This window comes from Gymnodraco acuticeps, unplaced genomic scaffold, assembly GCF_902827175.1.
Source record: "Gymnodraco acuticeps unplaced genomic scaffold, fGymAcu1.1, whole genome shotgun sequence".
Lineage (NCBI taxonomy): Eukaryota > Metazoa > Chordata > Actinopteri > Perciformes > Bathydraconidae > Gymnodraco > Gymnodraco acuticeps.
The window spans coordinates 208,890-229,650 of record NW_022990229.1 but is presented as its reverse complement, the minus strand read 5'-3'; the positions used below and the strand labels follow the sequence as shown (position 1 = coordinate 229,650).

At 40.6% G+C, this 20,761-nt stretch overlaps 1 pseudogene; it reads left to right on the top strand.

Annotated features, from left to right (window-relative positions):
* The first annotated feature begins 707 nt into the window (after nt 1–707).
* On the top strand, nt 708–19,382 carry LOC117547978 (annotated as a pseudogene).
* The last annotated feature ends 1,379 nt before the right edge of the window (nt 19,383–20,761 follow it).

Genomic DNA, 20,761 nt, shown 5'->3' with positions numbered 1-20,761 from the left:
TGAGAAGCATTTGGTTACTTTGAACATATAAGGATATAGTAAATATTTCCACTACATTACCGTTCGTTATGACTCCTCAAAGCACTTTTACATAACTCATCGTTCACCCCTTCATACACATCCATACAAGGTGCCACCTGCTCAAGGGAACTAACATGCACTCAGGGATCAACCTGGGGAGTATCTTGCCCAAGGACACATCGACATGGAACGACAGGTCTTTCAAATTGGAAGACCGTCTACCTCCTGAGACACAGTCGCATGATTTGTGTATTTTTTTGGAATAGTTGCTTTGTCTTTGCCAAGCTGGCATTCCTTTTGTGTAGCACCTTGGCAAATCATTTAATTCCTACTACTTAACCTTCTTTTCACCCATGTCCGGTATTGTTGTACAAAGGGTCAAATATGTATGGATATCCTTAGTTTCTTAAGACACACAGATAACACATATACGCACAATGAGGTCTTAAACTCCTGGATGCTAAAACCACGTTTTTGTCAAGTTAAATATGCAGGAACCCACGACCAATAAACATCTTGTGAATACACAAGATACGTAAAGTCATTATAAAATAGAGATCGTAATGAGGAAGCACTTTTCTAACAGGACTTTCCCCATACAGGTAGAAAGTATCCAACATTCCACCACCATAGCCAATCATTTCTATCACTAAGGAGTGGACACACCCATACACATATAAAAAGAGAAATCAGCAGAGATGAGCCATTCACCAAAGGATTCTTGGTCTAACAGGTAACAGAGATGCTTTATGATCTTTTTCTTTTAGCAAAGATTAGACTTATAAATAAGTGAGAATTGACAAAAATAGTAGTATTTGTCATATTATCTTTTTTGCGAATGCCATTTTCATTGTATTACCAGTATTAATCCCAAATGTTCTGCCGTCAGGTTTGTCTTTTGCTTTCCAGGGTAAATATTGTTATATTTTGCATTCAGGTTTATCTAGTCACAGTCAACCCAAACTAGTGCTGAGCAACATCTTTATTATTGTCTCCCTTACAGGATTCTTCCTCTCTCCAGTGGGAAAATGGTTGATTATGAAGTGACAGTATTCACTGCCAATATCGACTATGCTGGGACTTTAAACAATGTCTACATTAAGCTGGTGGGAACAAATGGGAAGAGTGAACGTGAGTTGCTGATGGACTATCTTCGGACCTGGAACTTTATAAGAGGAGCAGTAAGTCTGTTATATCACAATCAATGTTTAAATAGAGACGGGCTTGTTATAACTCTCTGATAACTCAGGTGTAGTTTTCTTCTTGAATTATGATGTTATAAAGTAATATCTGGTGGTTTGTGAATATATGTTAATGTGATACCTGTCCTGCTTCCACCAATATAAGAAATTGCCAAAAAATGTATGTTCTCAAATCATTTCTGTCATTACTGCAGGTGTCTAGTTTTACAGTGCCTTGCCCTGTCTCCATTGGAGATCTGATCCAGATTGAGCTGGACAAACCGCGTTTCCTGTTCTTTGAAGACAATTGGTTTCCTAAAAAGGTGGAAGTGAAATCCCCTAAGGGAAAAACCTACAACTTCCCCATCTACCGCTGGATCAATGACAGCGAGGTGCACTGCTTCAGAGAGGGAACAGGTTTGTGGAAATGTCTTAGTATGACATTATTTTATCCCTTATGCATGTCCCATCTACGCACACACTACCTAACAACAGGATTCAGAGATCTTTGAACACATGGTTAACGTTAATGTGTTTTGCTGATTTATTTGTATATTCTGTCTCTTTCCTCAAAAAAGAAAACTGAAACAAATACAGAATCACAATTCGAGTCAAACTAAAGCACACATGATTTTTCATTAAATACGGAGCCTCTATGCACTCAACATGAAGCTACATTTAGCTCATGTTTTTTTACCTTAGCTTATTCAATTACCACAATGTAGTAGTATGCATTCAAAATGATTTAAAGGCCGATTTGCACAAAACACAGAAGAAATAACCAATTTACCAGCAAAGGCTCATAACGTGGAGAGAAGCTATTTGTCCGACCACATGGTGATTTTCTTGAGATATAGTCTAATCATGATTGATCCCTAAACTAGAAATCACATGATCGGAACAGATCAGAGAGAAAACGTTCCTTCTGTCATTACAAAATCTTACACCAGATGGGGCCAAAATCTATGAATTTGCAGGCAGCAGTGATGTAGTCATGTGCTATGACAGACATCCTGTCTGAAGACATTTGCAATCTGCTCTTTTAGGCTTCATTACATTCATGCCCACACTGTATAAGTCACACATTTTGAACCTTGTTTAATCTCTTTCTTTAAGCTCTGACAGCCTGTAAAGACTGCAATCCAAAATCCAAGACAATACGGGTGCAGGAGATAAAACAGCGAGAGATTGACTATTGGTGAGCGCTCAGACCCCTTACAATATAATATATATATAAATATAACCATGATATGACATTTTTGCACCCGCCAGAGATCAGTAAAATGCGTTATACATTTGCACAAGTTTCATAATTGCAATATTGAATACATATGAGGTATATTAAGCATGCATATCCTAGATTAGAGACTATCCAAAATTCATAATCTTCTCCTATTTCCCAGTTGGCATGATCATGCAGAGGGATTACCCCATTGCATGAAGGCAGATAGCCTTTTTTCCCTGCCTTCTGCGCTCCACTTCTCCTACACCATAGACATAGAGCTCGCCTTCACTCTAGGGACAGGGTAAAGTCCTCAAATTAGATATCCATCCTTTTATGTACCTGTGTATTGAAAGGACTTTAAGATTCATAATAAAGTTACTCTTTCCTTTTTGTTTAGGCTAATTGAGCTCAAACTTGAGGGAGTGGCTGATTCCGTGGATGACTGGACTAAGATTGATGATATCAAAACAGTGTTCCCTTTCAGATCAACACAAATCTACGGTACTTAATGGTAGTTTAATAGACTTATATTCGATGAATACAAAAATTAAAAATAACATTACACTTTTCAATTTCACTTAAAATCTAAACAAATAATAAAATAAAACAAAATCACAAAATAAAAAGCAAGATAAAAATTAAAGCAGCAAGCAGTTATGAACAGGCCTTTGGACCTTCCCGCAGTTATGACAACATTAAACAAATGTAACACCGGATAAATCTAGAGACTTTGAAAACACCAACCGCACACCAAATCTGGAACGGGACGTGAAGAAGCGTGGGGGGCTTCCCGCTCCCACTTTTGTCTCCTTTCCCAGAGATTGTCCATTTATTGACCTTTATTTGGGGCTCAACTACACACCTGTGTAAAAATATGTCCACAGACCACCTTAAAGCCAGACATATAATACTCCGGGAAAACTACTCAAAACTGTGACTTTGAAACAACCAGCAAACAGTGTCTCTGATTTTGAATTTAGTGTAACACATTTCAAATGCATAGTAATTAGGCTGATAATAGTTGAAGAGTAAGATTTTGTAGAAAGAAAATTAGAAACTCAACTAAGTTCAACTCTTTCATTTTTCCAGACTATGTCGAGGAACATTGGAAAGAGGATGCTTTCTTTGGCTACCAGTTCCTAAATGGTGTCAACCCCATGTTGATCCGACGTTGTTCAGCTCTGCCCAAAAACGTTCCTGTCACTGATGAGATGGTCTTCCCCAGAGGTCCGTGTAGCTTGGTAGAGGAAATGAAGGTGATTGTCTTACTCTTAGTATTAGAAACGTGTTTAGCCCAAAGACATGTTAAATTAACACTTGCATGTCACAATTACATGTTCATTTAGTATGTGTAATATCATCCTGTATTATCCTCTCGAAAACAGAAAGGCAACATATTCCTGTGTGACTACAAGCTTCTGGATGGACTGAAAGCTAACATCATCAAAGAGAAGCAGCAGTACATGACGGCTCCCCTCGTCCTGCTCCACAAAACACATGGTGACAAGCTGATGCCACTTGCTATTCAGGTGAGATTAGCACTGAGGTATAGTCAATCGTTAAGATTTGGTTTATTGAGTAAAGCAAAAGGTGTCTAGATGACAGAAAAGTCCATTAATTCACTATTGCCTGACCCTGAAGCATGTCAATATTCCCCTTAAAGCCATATTCAGTTTCACTTAGGTGAACTAGACAGTGACAAACTGAACAGTGTTACTGTTACTTGTGATTCAATGCAAATGTGAATTTCACATGAAAAACAAAGAGAGCATCTAGCTAAAAATCAGATTAAACCATTAAACCTATAGTAAATTCTTAAAATGTAAATGTTATTCCTACATAAAATAAGAAATCCAACACAAGTCAGGTCAACTTCCTTTCCACAACATAAAAGACCAAGGAACATAGGGCTGCTGCTCTGAACCACACCCCCTTCCTTCTCCTGCAGCTGAAGCAGACTCCAGCAGAAGACAACCCCATCTTCCTGCCTACGGATTCTGAGTACGACTGGTTGATGGCCAAGGTTTTCGTGAGAAGTGCAGATTTCAACCTGCATCAACTCAATTTTCACCTGCTGCGCAGCGCACACATCTGCTGGCTGAAGTCTTCACGGTGTCTCTGATGCACAACATTCCCATGGTGCATCCACTGCACAAGGTAGCTGAAGAGAGAAAGCTAAACTTATTGTTGCCAGTTTTTGTTGTTGAAGGTTTTTTTAGTTGATGAGCTTTTGCGTCTTCCTAATTTAATGCATTACATTGATGTCTATGTATTTCAACCATTACACACAGCTAAATGGTATAGTAGCAACAACGTTTCTTAATTTGAAATAATTATAATTTCACTAAAGACAGTTCACTCTGTCCTTCAGCTGCTGTTGGCTCACACATGGGACACCTTGGTAATCAACTACTTAGCTCGAAATCAACTAATATCTAAGAATGGAACTTACACCGAGGTATGAAAGAAAAATCACACCTTCAGTAAACCATTACCTAAGCAATGTTTTACTTTTTAAATGTACAGTATATGTCTCTTACTATATTCCTTACATTTTTTACATTGTTTCCTAGTTTGCAGCGGCTGGTGGGGAGGATATGATGAAACTCCTGAAGCGATCACTGTCCTCATTGACCTACAGCTCCCTCTGCATACCAGAGGACATCACTGAGCGTGGCATGGAGACTGTGCCCAATTTCTACTACAGGGATGATGGACTCGAGCTCTGGGATATCATCCAAAGGTAGTGTCTTGTATTTCAATTTTGGTTTTTCAATTTGAAAACGAAAATCAAATATCCAGTCGTTTTTTGTTTTTGAATATCCATTTGTGAAAAGAAAATCCAATGACCAAAATATACACTGACCGTCTCCGACGAAGGTACGTCGTTCTAATTGAAAAAAAAAAAAAAAAGCAGAAACGGGTCGTTTTTTGGTTTTTCAATTTTGCCCCAAAACGAAAAAACGGAAATTCAGCTCGTTTTTTTGTTTTTCTGTTCTTACTGTTAAAACAAGTATACCACTCAATGTTTCGTTTCCATAAGTGGGTGTGTCTCCAGCGCCTCCTTGCTTCTGATTGGCTAGTGTGCCTTATGCTTGCGCTGTACTCTTCAAAATAAAGGTTCTACGTCTTTGCCTTTAGACTGCGTTACAAAATGTACGTATATTATTATATTCATACATACAAGTACAGAAGACAGCCTGTCCGTATGTCTGTCTTTCTATGTATATGTCTGTCTCGATGTCTTTCTATCTCGATGTCTGTCTGTCTGTAACTATATTTTAGAGTTTAAAGCGTAGCCACTTTTACTCCACTACATGTATTTAAAACCTTTAGTAACTTTACAGATGTGGATGAATTATGTGAAATATAATCAAGTGTTAAATCAGACTTTAGTTCCACCTGGAGTAAATCCACAAGCTACCCTGCAGTATACAAAGTCATTCAAACAGCTGCACCTTTACCAGCTTTGAGAACACTTTCATGATCAATCATTATAAAACATATCATATATTGTTCTGAAATGGACCAATCTGCACAATCACTACTTTTACTGTCGCTACTTTTACTATATTTTGATGAGAATACTTTTCTACTTTCACTTGAGGAACATTTTGAATGCAGGACTTTTACTGTAACAGAGTATTCCTACACTCTGGTACTTCTACTTTTACTCAAGTACAAGATCTGAGTACTTCTACTTTTACTCAAGTACAAGATCTGAGTACTTCTACTTTTACTCAAGTACAAGATCTGATTACTTCTACTTTTACTCAAGTACAAGATCTGAATACTTCTACTTTTACTCAAGAACAAGATCTGATTACTTCTACTTTTACTCAAGTACAAGATCTGAGTACTTCTACTTTTACTCAAGTACAAGATCTGAGTACTTCTACTTTTACTCAAGTACAAGATCTGAGTACTTCTACTTTTACTCAAGTACAAGATCTGAGTACTTCTACTTTTACTCAAGTACAAGATCTGAGTACTTCTACTTTTACTCAAGTACAAGATCTGAGTACTTCTACTTTTACTCAAGTACAAGATCTGAGTACTTCTACTTTTACTCAAGTACAAGATCTGAGTACTTCTACTTTTACTCAAGTACAAGATCTGAGTACTTCGACAACCTCTGATTAATGGTTGATTTCCAAATGTAAGTATTTTTCCTCAGTGACTTCCATGTCAATAAATATAAGTACAAGAGTGTCTAATGTCTGCACACTATGACAATGCAATTTATTTATTTTTATTGCCGGAAAAAAGTGTCAGCATTCTCATATTATTTTCACATTTCCTGCTTAAAAAAAGCATGGTCTTCTGCAAATGATAGACTTGCTCACCATTGAAGAGCTGCAGTGTTCAGCCCACTGAAGCCATGCCTCTGGCTCAGAGCTTTAGATTAGAGATTTTGTTTTCATAAAAAACTGGTTTCCTAGTTTTAAAGAAACAACAATATCAAACCTGTCACTAATGTTTCCGTCTTTCTTGTGTCATTTTACAATGATTACTTATCCATATTGCATCATACAAATTATATTTAGTAATTCTCTGAAAACCTGCATTACAATTTTCTCCATCTTCATCTGATCTCTCATCACGTATTTCTAGTTCAAACCGGAGAGACGTGATGTAAGAATTACATATTTATTGTTTACACGTCATATGAATGAAATGATTGCCATGATAATACAACAGGAGAATGTAATGGTGTTTGGCGATTAGGCCCCGGTTTGCAAGATAATCATTCAGGAGGGAAAGCACCGCTCCGATGAAATCCCCAAAACCAGTGAAGTATGAATACTGAGATGAACTGAGTTGCTTACCTTGTGGGGTGACTGGTGATCTGGGAAGGAAAGATAATAGATTAACATATGTAAGCGGCATTGGGCCGGAATCACTGCCGGAGCTTACTGGTCATGCTGAGACTCTGACTGCCGAAATCAGTGCCGGTCTTACCTGAAAACGACCTGTGGGTCGCATGCCTGGCCAGCAGGGCTTGACTACGCCGAGGAGCGAGCGGTTTCGTTTTGTAACGGTGGCCCAACGTCCACGACACCGAAGTGTACGGTAGCCCGAAGCTACGACACCGAAGTGTACGGTGGCCTTCCGCCACGCCTGACTTCGCAGGCTATATATATATATATCTTTACTCCTTTCTCTTTCCTTTGTTTTGTAACTGACACCGAAGTGTACAGTGGCCTTCCGCCACGCCTGACTTCGCAGGCTATATATATATATATATATATATATATATTTTCTTTACTCTTTCTTTCTCTTTCCTTTGTTTTGTAACTGACACCGAAGTGTACGGTGGCCTTCCGCCACGCCTGACTTCGCAGGCTATATATATATATATATATATTTTTTTTTACTCTTTCTTTATTTTCCTTTGTTTTGTAACTGTCACCGGAGAATACGGTGGCCCGAGTCCACTTCGCAGGATATATCTTTACACTGACACATTTGAGCGAGGGCCTGGGATTTGGATACCTGTGTCCAGGAGATGGAGCCCGTTACGTGGAGGTGCGCGTGAGACGAGACGTTATTCCCTGTGGGCGGGGCCCGCGGACTAGGACGGGAATGCAGTTTGAATATCAGGTACCTTAGTGAGACATGTATACTTATGAATGTGTTTATGAGCCACCACCAGTTATATGCATAGATACCATAGTTAGGGTCTGAGAGATCTTTGGGAAGCCCGTACGGCGCTGATGTCCGGACGAATGAAGGTTGTGAAGGCGGAGGAGGACCACCGTCCTAGTTGTTGTAGGGATGAGGTAGAGAGACCTTGATTAGCAGCAGAGGTGGCTGCACCTATCCTGAAGGAATGTCCCGGGTATGATATGGGTGATAGGCCGGATTTAATGAGAACTTGCTTGAGGTAGAAATTGACGGGGCCATGACCCTGCGAACCACTCTCCCTGGAAGAAACCCCCAAAACCCATGGATGGGCGGCATCCGTGAAGAACCTCATTGAGTCAGAGGAACGCACGAGGCCATCGTAAAAGAAAGTAACTCCGTTCCAGTGGGCGAGCAGGAGGGACCAGAACCGTAGGTCTGAGCGGCAGCCTTCGTCTAAGAAAACGCAGTCATGGAGGTTGTCGACCGCTGATGCTGCGTCCAGGAGGCGGGAGATGAACGAGCGCCCCTGGGGGATGACGTGCATGGCGAAGTTGAGGTGTCCGAGAAGGGAGAGCAACTGTTGTTTTGTGATAACTTGTTGCTCGCAGTATGACTTGGTGATGTCCCGGATGCGCTGCAATTTGTCGGAGGGGAGAGACGCCTTCATGTCTATGGAGTCGAGGATGATGCCTAAGAACTCTAAGCGTGTGTCGGGACCTAACGTTTTCTCTTTGGAGAGAGGGACACCTCACTCCTGAAGCAGTGTTTAAGCTTGGCCAGTGAGATCCCTGAGCTGTCCTGTGGCGGGTCTATGGGGAGGAAGTCGTCCGGTAGGTGAAGGACGGAGGGGATTCTGACGATGTTCTCAGGATCCAATAGAGCGCTTCCGAGAAGGAATTGAAGATTCGGGGGCTGCTTCTGCACCCGAAGGTCAGGCGAACGGCGAAGATAGAGTTTGGACTCCCACTTAATACCGAACAAGTTCCACTGAGACGGATGAATGGGGATGATTTGAAGGCATCGGTAATGTCCGCTTTGGAGAGCCGAGCCCTGTGAACTTGATCATCTTTATTGCATTATCCACTGAGGCATGGTGAAGGGAGAACTGATCTGGAGGGATGATGCTATTGACGCTGCAGAATAGGCCGGAGCAGGGAGTGGACAGATCGAAAATCAGCCTTTTATTTACGTGTGGCTATTCCGATGGGATTTGAACGGAACACTGAGAAGGGGGAGGAGCTAAAAGGACCGATTATATATCCTTTGAGAAGTTCTTTGTCGATGATTTTTTTTTTAAAAAATTTAATTTTTTATTTGTTTGATGTTTCTGGCGCAGAGCCACTGTGACGGCCCGTCCACATGGTGGCGTGCGTTACGCTTCCAAATGCTTCTGCCCATTCACTTTGAATGGGGTGACGTCACTTTTAGCAGAACTGTATTTTGGGAAGCGACGTGGAGCGTTTGCTGGCGTTGCTCGCTTCAAAAAGTTGAGCAATGTTCATGATGTGTGGAGTGGGTTTACAGAGGTTAGAAGTAGCGCAGTTCTTTGAGAATATGAGATCAAGGACATTGCCAGCTTTATGAGTTGGTGGGGAAGGAGACAGTGAGAAAGCAAAGGCGGTTAACAGAGATGTTAGTTCGTCTATCTTCCCCGTCTGGAGGTTGAAGTCTCCAAGAAGTACAGCGGGAGGGCCAGTTTCAGGGATGTGTGAGAGGAGATTATCTAATTCCTCCAAGAAGTCCCCCATGGACGGTAGAGAACAACAATGGTTAATTGTATAGGATGGGTTACTGTGACGACATGGAATTCGAAGGTGGAAGGAGTGAAGTTAGGTAGCTTGAAGAGGGAAAAGCTCCATTTGGGAGAGAGCAGGAGACCAGTGCCACCTCCTCTGCCAGTGGGTCTGGGTGTATGGGAGAAGGAATATGCTGTAAAATCCCGTTTATGCAAATCTGCCAGTACAAGCGCTAGCCAATCAGACCGCGTGTATGCTGGGAGAGACTACGCAGGTAATTCCTCAGATTCCAAACATTTGAGGGAAAATTCATTATAGCGGTAGTGAATCGCCCGGTGCTGTATGATCAGTCTCTGTTCATCTACCGGGATACAAACCAGAGGAGCGAGGCATGGAGGGAGGAGGCAGAGACAGTGGGTGAAACTGGTAGGTTTTCACCTGTTGGGGATATTTTTTTTTTTTTTTCTTCCAGTTTACTTAGTTTTAACATTGCTATTGCTTTGTGTGTCGGGGACAAGAGATTCATGTGATTGGTTGTTGCTGCTGTGCGGACCAGTAGCGTAGGCAGAAATGTACTTTAGGGTGGGCCTGTAAAAATATAGGGTGGGCCAGATTTTTCTTCTGCGCATCAGAAACTAACCACGATCCCGCCGGTACCGGTGGCAGATTACTTTTAGAATACTTCCTTTCTTCTCTTTCCTCTTTTTTTTTCTTCTTTCCTCCTCTTCTTTTTATTCTTTCCTCCTTTTCTTTTTCTTCTTTCCTCTTCTTCTTTCCATCTTTTCTTTTTTCCTCCTTTTCTTTCTTCTTTATAGTACTTTCTTTTCCATAACCGATGGGTATGTTTTGGTGAACGGGAGACACGTATTTTACTGTTTTAATAGCTTATGAAGAGCACGAACACAACATTTTAGTGTCATTCTGGACAGCTCTCTCATCTGCACCGCACATAAAAAGAAAAACTCACCCAGACTGCATTCTTTGTACTGTCTTAAAACCTTTTCTTGGAAAAGTTTATGCATTGTAAGGTGTCCTTGGGTGCTTTGAAAGGCGCCCCTAAATAGAATGCATTATCATTATTATTTATTATCAGAAACGATGTAATAACTTTTAAAACTTTTCCCAGTTACTTTCCCCATGCATTAGGCAGCAGCAGGCCATTCAGTTAGATTTGATCCCGTTATACATGTCATCATTTCGACAGTAAATAAATGCAACATAAACGTTATCTTCCACGTTTTATCTAAACATCTCCGTTTCTACCTTCCAATATGTTTTGAAAGAGAACTCTCTCTCTCTCATCTGCGTGCGGGGCGGGGCCTCACGGACACGCTGCATCTCTCGCTCGCAGATACGCTGCAGCGCTGTGCACACGGTTCTGCCGGTAATGAATATTACATATTGTGAGGAAACTTTCCACCAATAATTCCAATAAGTATTCGCTTCAGGTTTACGAAAGTAACTGCACTCAGATTACTCGTTTTCAAATGTAACACCAGCTGAATATACTGATTTTTTTTTTTTTTTTTTTTTTTCTGATTACGTAACACCGTTACATGTATTCCGTTACAATCCAACCCTGTGTAAGGGTGAGTGCAAACATTTTCGTTACAACTAGTACCTGAGTGCAACGGAAGTTGACTCCTGTGGCGGAGTCTTCCAGAGCCTGGAGGCGAGCATCGATAGCTATCATGGAGCTAGCCAGGGATTGCAGGGAGCCGGCCGCGCTACTCTCCTAAGGGGTGTGACACTCCCTGCCTGGCGAGCCTGAGAAGGGGTGGATTTTTGGAGGGGGACGGGATCCTGGAGGGCTCGACTTCCTGCCCTTTTTTACCTCCGCGGCTGCGGCCTCGTCCTGCTCTCTGGGGAGCTGACTGGAGCTGCTGCCCCGGACTGGGGAGCTACGCTGGAGACCTGGTCCGAGAGCTCTCGCAGCTGAGAGAGAGTGAGGCCTGGGGCTGTGGGAAAGCCCTGCTGCAGGAGCCGAGCGATGAGGAAGTCTGCCTCTGTTGATAAGCCGCTGTGGGGAGCCGAACCGGGATCGGAGACTTCCAGAGAAGGTTCGTGTTCCGAATTGTCCGAGTTGGACATCTTGAGCTAGTTGTTTCTTACGGTTTTTCTCACGAGAAGGAGTATTGTATTGCAACTACCATTGCGTGTGATCATCTGCAATGACAACTGACAGGGAGGAAGAGCAGGCATTTAAGGCATTTAGCATGTGCAGCGATTGGCTGCTGAGGGGTGACGCCCTCATATTTAATGAGGGGGGAAGGGAGCCATAGAGTGACGTGTGAGTGACTCGAGTTAGGTCTTCCTTATTGAACTTGCGCTAAAGCTTTCATTAGTCTCAATAGCCTCTGGCGCTGTGTGACCTTAAAGCAGAGAAGTAAGCAACTAATTGAACAATCTGAGCCGTGGTTGGCAGGACCAACTGGCAAGCCCAAAATGTTGCTTTGGACATCCGGAGTATAGAGATCTTATTATTCATATTTCTGTGGAGCTAGGATATTTACTTAACTGGTACCACCTATACCTACTGTTTTAATTAATAATGAATCGGCAATTGATTCTTAGGAATTTATGTGAACAATGGATGGTGTCCAATGAAAGTAAGGGTGGATTATGGTAAGGTTTTCCATTTTAACAAATCTACAACTGATATCATGCCAGGTTGCATAAAGAGATCACTGACAGCACACAACATACAAGCCTCGACTGATATTTGCATATTTGGTTTGCTGAGAACATATGTCATGTAAATGGCAATAACATGTTTTTACTGTACATTAGTGTGTTGGGTAGGTCAGCTCAAAGGATATTGTAACACTTTGGACCCGTCCTCCTTTTTAAACACTCACAAATTAAATAAAACAATGTCTGACAGTGACAACTAAACTTGAACATTACACACTTTGCAATGGCAGAATTCATGGCATTGCTTACATGATATTGTACAGGTAAATTAAATAAAGTGTCTATTTAAATGTTCTCATTATATTACATAGCATATAGCTTCCACTCCTCTCTGAAGATCCTCTCCAAATCCTTCAGGTTTTGAGGCTGATGCTTGGCATCTCGAAGCTTGAGCTCCATCCACAGATTGTCTATGGGATTAAGGTCCGGAGACTGGTTAGACCCCTCCCTCACCTTAATGTGCTTCTTCTTTAGCCACTTCTGTGTTGCCTTGGCCGTATGTTCAGGTTTATTGTCCTGCTGGAAGACCCATCCATGACCCATTTTCAGTGTCCTGGCTGAGGGAAGGAGGCCAATATTGTACGGTACATGGCCCCGTACATCCTCTCCTGGATGCAGGGAAGTGGTCCTGTCCCCTTAGCAGAGAAACACCCCCAAAAGCATAATGTTTCCACCTCCATGCTTGACGGTGGGGATGGTGTTCTGGGGGTTATAGTGAGCGTCTCTCTTCCTCCAAACACGGCGTGTCCAGTTTATGCCAAAGATCTACATTTTGGTCTCATCTGCCCACTTCATCTTCTCCCAAGCTATATATACATATATATATATATATATATATATGTATATATAGCACTTTTCCAGTCTCTGGCCCCAATCAAAGCGCTTTTACTCTCATGTCAGCATTGATCCATTCACACACTAATTAGGGGAGACTAATTTACACCCCAATTGGCCATTCCATCGGGAAGAATTTAGGGATCAGCTTCTTCGAGGACACTATTGAAACCATTGACTCGGCAATTGGTGGACGCCGCTTTTCCTCCTGAGCAACATAGCAAATAGTTGCTATGAAACTACTTTCTATGTAAAGTTATAGGAGTAGTGATTACCTAAGCAGGGATTGAAGTCCCAGTCCGTGGATGCAGTCCCTCTGCTTTTACTTCCATATTTAAGCGTTTAACAGATTGACTGAAAAGCAGAGAAAAGTTATAGTAAATAGCAGAAGAAACAAAAATTACAGAAAATTGTTCAATGGATTGAAGAAACCACATCACCCTTCCTTCTCCTGCAGCTGAAGCAGACTCCAGCAGGAGACAACCCCATCTTCCTGCCTACTGATTCTGAGTACGACTGGTTGATGGCCAAGGTTTTCGTGAGAAGTGCAGATTTCAACCTGCATCAAATCAATTTTCACCTGCTGCGCACACATCTGCTGGCTGAAGTCTTCACAGTGTCACTGATGCACAATGTGTCAAGGACACATCTACTGCATAAGGTACCTGGAATAAGAATACTTGAATTACTGTAGCTGTATTGTTTCAACTTGCTTACTTTGTTAGAATGTAATAGTGTTGTTACTAACAGAGTTCCCTCTTTCCAGCTGCTCATACCTCACACTCGGTACACTCTGCATATCAATGTCCTAGCTCGAACAAACCTCATATCTGAGAACGGAGCTTTCTCACAGGTACGGAAAGACCAACTTTTTTAATATCATGTACAGTGTTTGTCTCTGTAACTATATCCTGAAATATTGACTGTTTCCTAGTTTGTAGCTTCTGGTGGAGAGGCTTTGAAGACCATCCTGAAGCGATCACTGTCCTCATTGACCTACAGCTCCCTCTGCATACCAGAGGATATCACTGAGCGTGGCCTGGAGGCTGTGCCCAACTTCTACTACAGGGATGATGGACTCAAGCTCTGGGATATCATCCAAAGGTATCATAGTGTAGGCAGTTTATATTCTGCAATAATAATTATGTGCTAGGGATGCAAATAATGTATATCGTAGTTGCCATGCGATAAAGACTCAGATGATGCTTAGGGTTAGGTTTGTTGGAACCAAACAAACAACTGAATCACATAAAACTAATTATGTCAATGAATAAAGGATAGATCTGCTGGCACGCACAAAGGCTATGGATCTGTTTTAGTGCAGTTATTGCCCCAGCAAAGAGCACTAGTCCTGCAGTAAAGCAACTTGAAAATACAAATGCAGAATTAGAGTTTATGTTCCATTCCCCATCTGCAGAAGTGTGCTCCATGCTTTGTTTCATGAGGCCTGGCTACAAAGACTTTAAGATTTCATAAAGTGTCAAACGTACACCTATACAACCAATTCTCAAACGTATCTCTTACCTTAGGTGAGGGATAATGTGCATTTTTCAATATTGAAAAATAAAGATATTGAAAAAGCCTCGCTGTACATTATTCCTTAAAAAAACTCGGTTCCACAGCGTACCAATGGCTGGAACTGCAACAAAAACAACTTAATTTTAAATGAACGGCAGCACAGATTAATGTTTTCTGTTACTGTCCAAGTATTTTCACAGTTAATTTTTTTTTCAAGTCCTTAAACAACACCAGAGAAGCCCATACCGTGTTCATGTTAGTTTTTACCTCCTGTCTGTCTTTTTCTATTGACATTTCCGAAGTCTAACGCTCTATCTTTCTATCTTGTTTCTTTGTTTCTTTTTGTTTTGTTTGTCTACCCTCCCTCCCAAATGTAAAGCGTCTTTGGGTTCAAGAAAAGCGCTATAGAAATAAAATGTATTATTATTATTATCTTTCCTTCTCTCGCTTGATCCTTCTCGGCAACGGTCATTATTTAGCTTAGCAGCGGTCTGTTATCGAGTATTAATACCCTCTGATATCTGTAATGACCAATCAGAGTCGAGTTTTCAACTCAGCCGTGTAATAATACATTTTATAAATGTAGTTTGTTTTGAAATCCCTTTAAGGTTGCCAGGTAACCATTAGACTCGAGTAAGGTTTTTGCTTATGGTCACTGTTTAACAACAAATGCATGCAGCATGATACTTCATATAAGAACACACACTTAATTTGCTGGTAGCATAGGCGTCATTTTCGCTGGGGACATGTCCCCTACTCTTTTAGAAAGTATAATTTGTTTAAAAATCTGAATAATAGTGTGCACAAATAAATGTTATAAATGAGACACCTTGAGAAGGTTTATTTACACAAGAGAACATCTACCATCTTGAGAACCGTTTATCCGTTTTCAGTTGGTGGGTGTATTTCTGGGAACACAGTGGTGTGGCTAGCTAGCAACACGTACAATAATTGTCAACCCAGTATGACTTTCCAGCGGCGTCCATAGTTACTCACATTACAATGGTCATGGAAACAAAATGGTGGGGCAGGAAAAACTAAAACAAAACTCTATAAGTTTAAACATATTATTTTTATCTCTCTCTTGCTGTGTGTGTGTGTGTGTGTGTGTGTGTGTGTGTGTGTGTGTGTGTGTGTGTGTGTGTGTGTGTGTGTGTGTGTGTTGTGTGTGTGTGTGTGATTAATATTAATTTGTTACAGTATGAATATGGTGTACTTATTGAGTAACCCCACTGTAGGCTGAGGCACCAATTTTCATAACAAAGTGACACCCAATGGTGGTATGCATCATGGAAGCCAGGTTAAGCTGGGCTAACTCAGCAAAAAAGCTAAATTGGCATGTCTTAAAAAATGTCAAACTATTCCTCAAAGTTAGGATCCTCTTTGCCAAAATCTTCAAAAGCACAAACCTGATTCTTCTAAAGGGATTGGCAATTCAATTATGTCTACACAGAGTGTCATACTAGCTGGTGTGTATAATACACCAGCTAGAAATGTATTTTACATTTCAGGTTTGTGCAGGGAATGCTCAGCTTCCACTACAAGAGTGATGCTGATGTTGAGCATGACGAAGGACTGCATAATTGGATTTCAGAAATCTTTGAATATGGATTTCATTCCCGATCATCAACAGGTGGGCTAAAGAAAAGCTAAATGTTTTAGATAACAACTGTGCACAGTTATGTACCATTGTAATATGATTATTTAAAAAAGGCGTCTTAGTAAAGCATTTACTTCCCTCTGGTTCTCAGGGATCCCACAGAGCTTCAACACCGTGGCAGAGTTGGTGAAGTTTGTCACCATGGTGATCTTCACCTGCTCAGGACAGCACTCAGCCGTGAACACTGGACAGGTGAAGCGTCCTACTATACCACGATTATTATGTATTTGTGTGGAATGGGTAAATAAGGTTTTATTAGTATTTTTCTGTCCTGGAGAACGATGGATGAATTCTGTTAAAAAAATGTATATTAGACTTAGAGGATTGTAAGCAAGTCTTTAAAATAAATAGTATTTGAAAGCTATGTTAGCAAGTCAGCGAGGCTTTACATAGGCACAGTTAGGCTCTAAGACAAAATCAACAAACTATAACATGCTGTTAAACTCACAAGAGCAACTGGATTTAACCCACAATGCAAAAACAATGAGAACAGAAACAGGAGTTGTATTACTTTAAAAAGGTTTTATTGCAAAACGGGCAGGTACTGTGAGTTTGTGGATGTAGTAGCAGAAAGAGCTGACAATAAAAATCCAGGACACGGGGCTGAGGGATATGTAATATACTATATAATATACTATGTAATAAGAGCAGTATTGGCTCAGTCTCTATAGGGACTTGGCCTGGGAACCGAAGGGTCACACGTTCACGTCCCGATCAGACCAAAAGAAAATGAGGAGTGTGGACTGGTAGCTGGAGCCAGTTCACCTCCTGGTAACTGCTCCCTAGCCTCTTCACTCTGCCACCTGTTGGAGTAGAGTGGTTTTAAAACCCACCTCGGCTCCGCGTGTTCGTTTTGTGAATGGGTCAGATTAACAGAGGAAGAATTCACAGCAACCATTGGTAAGGTTATAACAAATATGCTGATTCAATGGCAAAAGACACACTAACACAACTTCACGGAGTAATCCGGATTACCCCGGCCCTGGTTCCTCCCGCTGGACATCTTACTTACTTCGTCTTGGCAGCAGGAGAAAAGAGACCGGACCAAAGACAGCCCAGGCTTACATGCAAAAAACAAAACAGGAGGAGCTGTGGTCAGATGCTCCTCCTTTTAGGTTATCTCATTGGGGGATGCAAAAAGATGGCGTGTCGTAGCGTATCAGCGCGCGCCAGCCGAGATGATCCGGAAACAGTCTTTTAGTTTGAAGCAAAACAAACACATCTGGCTCGTATTCCTGCAGCTTCCACACACACACATTCTTCAGACTTCCCTCTTGGCTCCCCTCCCCCATAGTCTCCTGTCCTGCAAACCTGCACCCCACAATGCTTGGAGCAATTTTAGTCCTCACATTTATGAAAGAATAAAACAGAGAAATCAATATAAAACACAAACACCAGTATAATTGAGCAGTTATTATACAGCCTTATGGCTCCTGTAATGCATACACACATGAATATATAAAAACACACTTCTTGTATATCAGGGGACATTAAGATGAATATACCAAAAATACGCTGTATCAAACTTTCACTTCAAACTTTCAAGTTACTTCAATTTTCCCTCAATTCCTCACACCTCTCCTATCCTGCATGTGGCTCTGTATTCTTCTTATTTTCTTTCTTAATAGTGAATATATATCTTTTAAAAAACATTGAACGTCAAGGAGGCACTACAGAAAACTCTGTCCTCTTCTCTCCTCATCCTCTCTGGACCATTAATGTCTGCACATGTTTTGTTCTATATGTAATAGCACACAAATATTAATTTGTTGCAGTATGACTATGGTGGCTGGATGCCCAACACTCCAACCACAATGCAACTTCCTCCACCAACCAGAAAGGGGAAAACAAGTGAGGAAACACTGCTGCAGACATTGCCTAACAAGGGTCAGACAGCTAACGCAATGTCCACCTTGTGGCTACTCAGCAACTCAATCTCTGACACCGTAAGTGCCCAAAACTTCCTGTGAAATAAATTACATATCACCTCAAGATGTTCAGATGCTGTATCAAATCAATTAATATTATTAGCATTATATAAGATAGTAATATATATATATTATAATATATATATATTATATAGCCAAATGTTGTTTAATGTTTGATATACATTTAAATTTGAGCAGGAACATTTATTTTGTTTGTATAATTGATTCTATCAGGCACATCTTGTCCACTACCCTGATGCCGACTTTGACGAGACGATCCCCTGCGAGCTGATAAGGGCCTATAAAGGAGAGCTTCAAACATTGAGTGCACGCATCCATCTGAGAAACATGAGCCTGGAGGTCCCATACACATACATGGATCCAGCGGAGCTAGAAAATAGTGTGGCTATCTGAATATCAGAAGGAATATGTTCCTGAGGTGCTGGCCAAATTCCCCTTCATATTAACCAAAGTAGAAATGGGGAAAAACTGCATGTTATTAAATAATGTTGGTGTGGTGGAAGGAAACAATACTGCGTTTGATCATTGAGTGATGATCTGGGAATTTTTTTAACTGCCTGATTGATAAAACGGAAAATATACAGTTTTAAATCATAATCGATATGTTATTTCTTCTTATTAGCCCATTAATCAATACACAGGGTATCTTAAATCTTAACAAAACAAATAGCTCCTGGAAAAATATTATTTTGCATTACAATTGTAAGACTTAAATAAACTGTGCCTTATTACTTATGGTAATAATGAAAAGATAAATATTTGTAGAGGGAATTTTGTTTTGCCATATTCACTACATGCCGTGTAACGTATCTGTATGTATAAAAAAACTGCTAGTGAGAAGTTTCTTATGATATCCATCTTTCATGGACGAATGGGACAATTCCAACTTGTTTGTTTAAACTTGTATGTGATATGGAAAATGTAATACACATGGTGTGGGTCATCTGAATATAAAAGTCATGTGGTGGATTTTTGGTTCCCCGAGAGAGGAACTTGGTTGAATTTATTTGATTAATAATGATATTAAATATATTAATTCACTTTTTTTTGTAATGATTATTAATTCCTACTGATAGTCCTTTTAGTTCCCTTATTGAGCAAATGACCCAACTTCTTTAAGTGACTCTTTATGTATGTCAAAGCTACAGATTCAATAGGATTAAGAAAATGTTATTAATTATTAATTGTATTTAACTATTTCTGGACACAGGTATAGTTATGTTGACATGTTGAAATTACAGGTCCGGCCTTTATTATTAAACACAAATAAAAATCTCTAAAACTTGCTTTAGAGCAGGGGTTCCCAAACTTTTTCAGCATGAGACCCAAAACAGAAATGTTGTGGTCCTAAGGGACCCAAGCTCAAAAAATGTCATGATTTTCCATAATATCTACAGTTATAAACAAAGAATGCAACACACCATGAATTTAAAATGAAAATATTTATTTAATTATAAAAGTGCATCGCAGCAATTAGGTTTCTCACCATAACAACCTTCCCTTTGAGTTTGCCCAGAAAAAATAAGGATCAAAGCAGAAAGACGAAACATGGGAAGTGCAGTCAAGTATATACAGTACAAATCAAATTTAAATTATACAATTATCAAAAGTGCAATATTAAGTTTGTCACTAGCTCAAAAACTATGTACACACCATTTTAAACTATTTTAAATGAGCAAAGAACAAACATGTTGTAAACAGAAAGGGACAAAACACTAACTGTGCAGTCAAGTGTAGTACATCACAGGTGAAACCACATTTAAATGATCAGAAGTGCAACATTAAGTTTGTCACTAGATCAAAAACTATGTACACACACTTTTAAATGAACAGAGCTGTTGTAAATCACTCTGAGAGACAAAGAAACTCCAACACTTGGCAACTGATTAACTTTTTTTTGTGGAGGCTGATTTAGGATGCCCTCGGTGCCCCTCTGTTCCCTTTGAATGCCTGGAAATAACAGAGAAGATATTATCATTAACATTGCTGGGTTATTGGGTGATTTTTAACACCAGCCGGCATAGGCCTACGTATACCCAATGTGGACCTGGCAACCGCATTTATAGCGCATTAGTTACCTGTTAGACGCTTTAATCCAAAGCGATTTATACTGTGGGGAATCCCCACAGAGGGATTTTGACAGGATTGTTGCACAAAAGATCCAAGCACGCACAGAAGAAATCTGAGAGCAGACATTTCGCGAGGAGAAGGTTTCAAGCTGGAACACAGGAAATCTGTAAACAGCAATATACCTGAGTAAGCGTACAGTTTGAGCAGAAGCAGAGCAAATCTAAGCGCAAGCAGGCACTATTTGA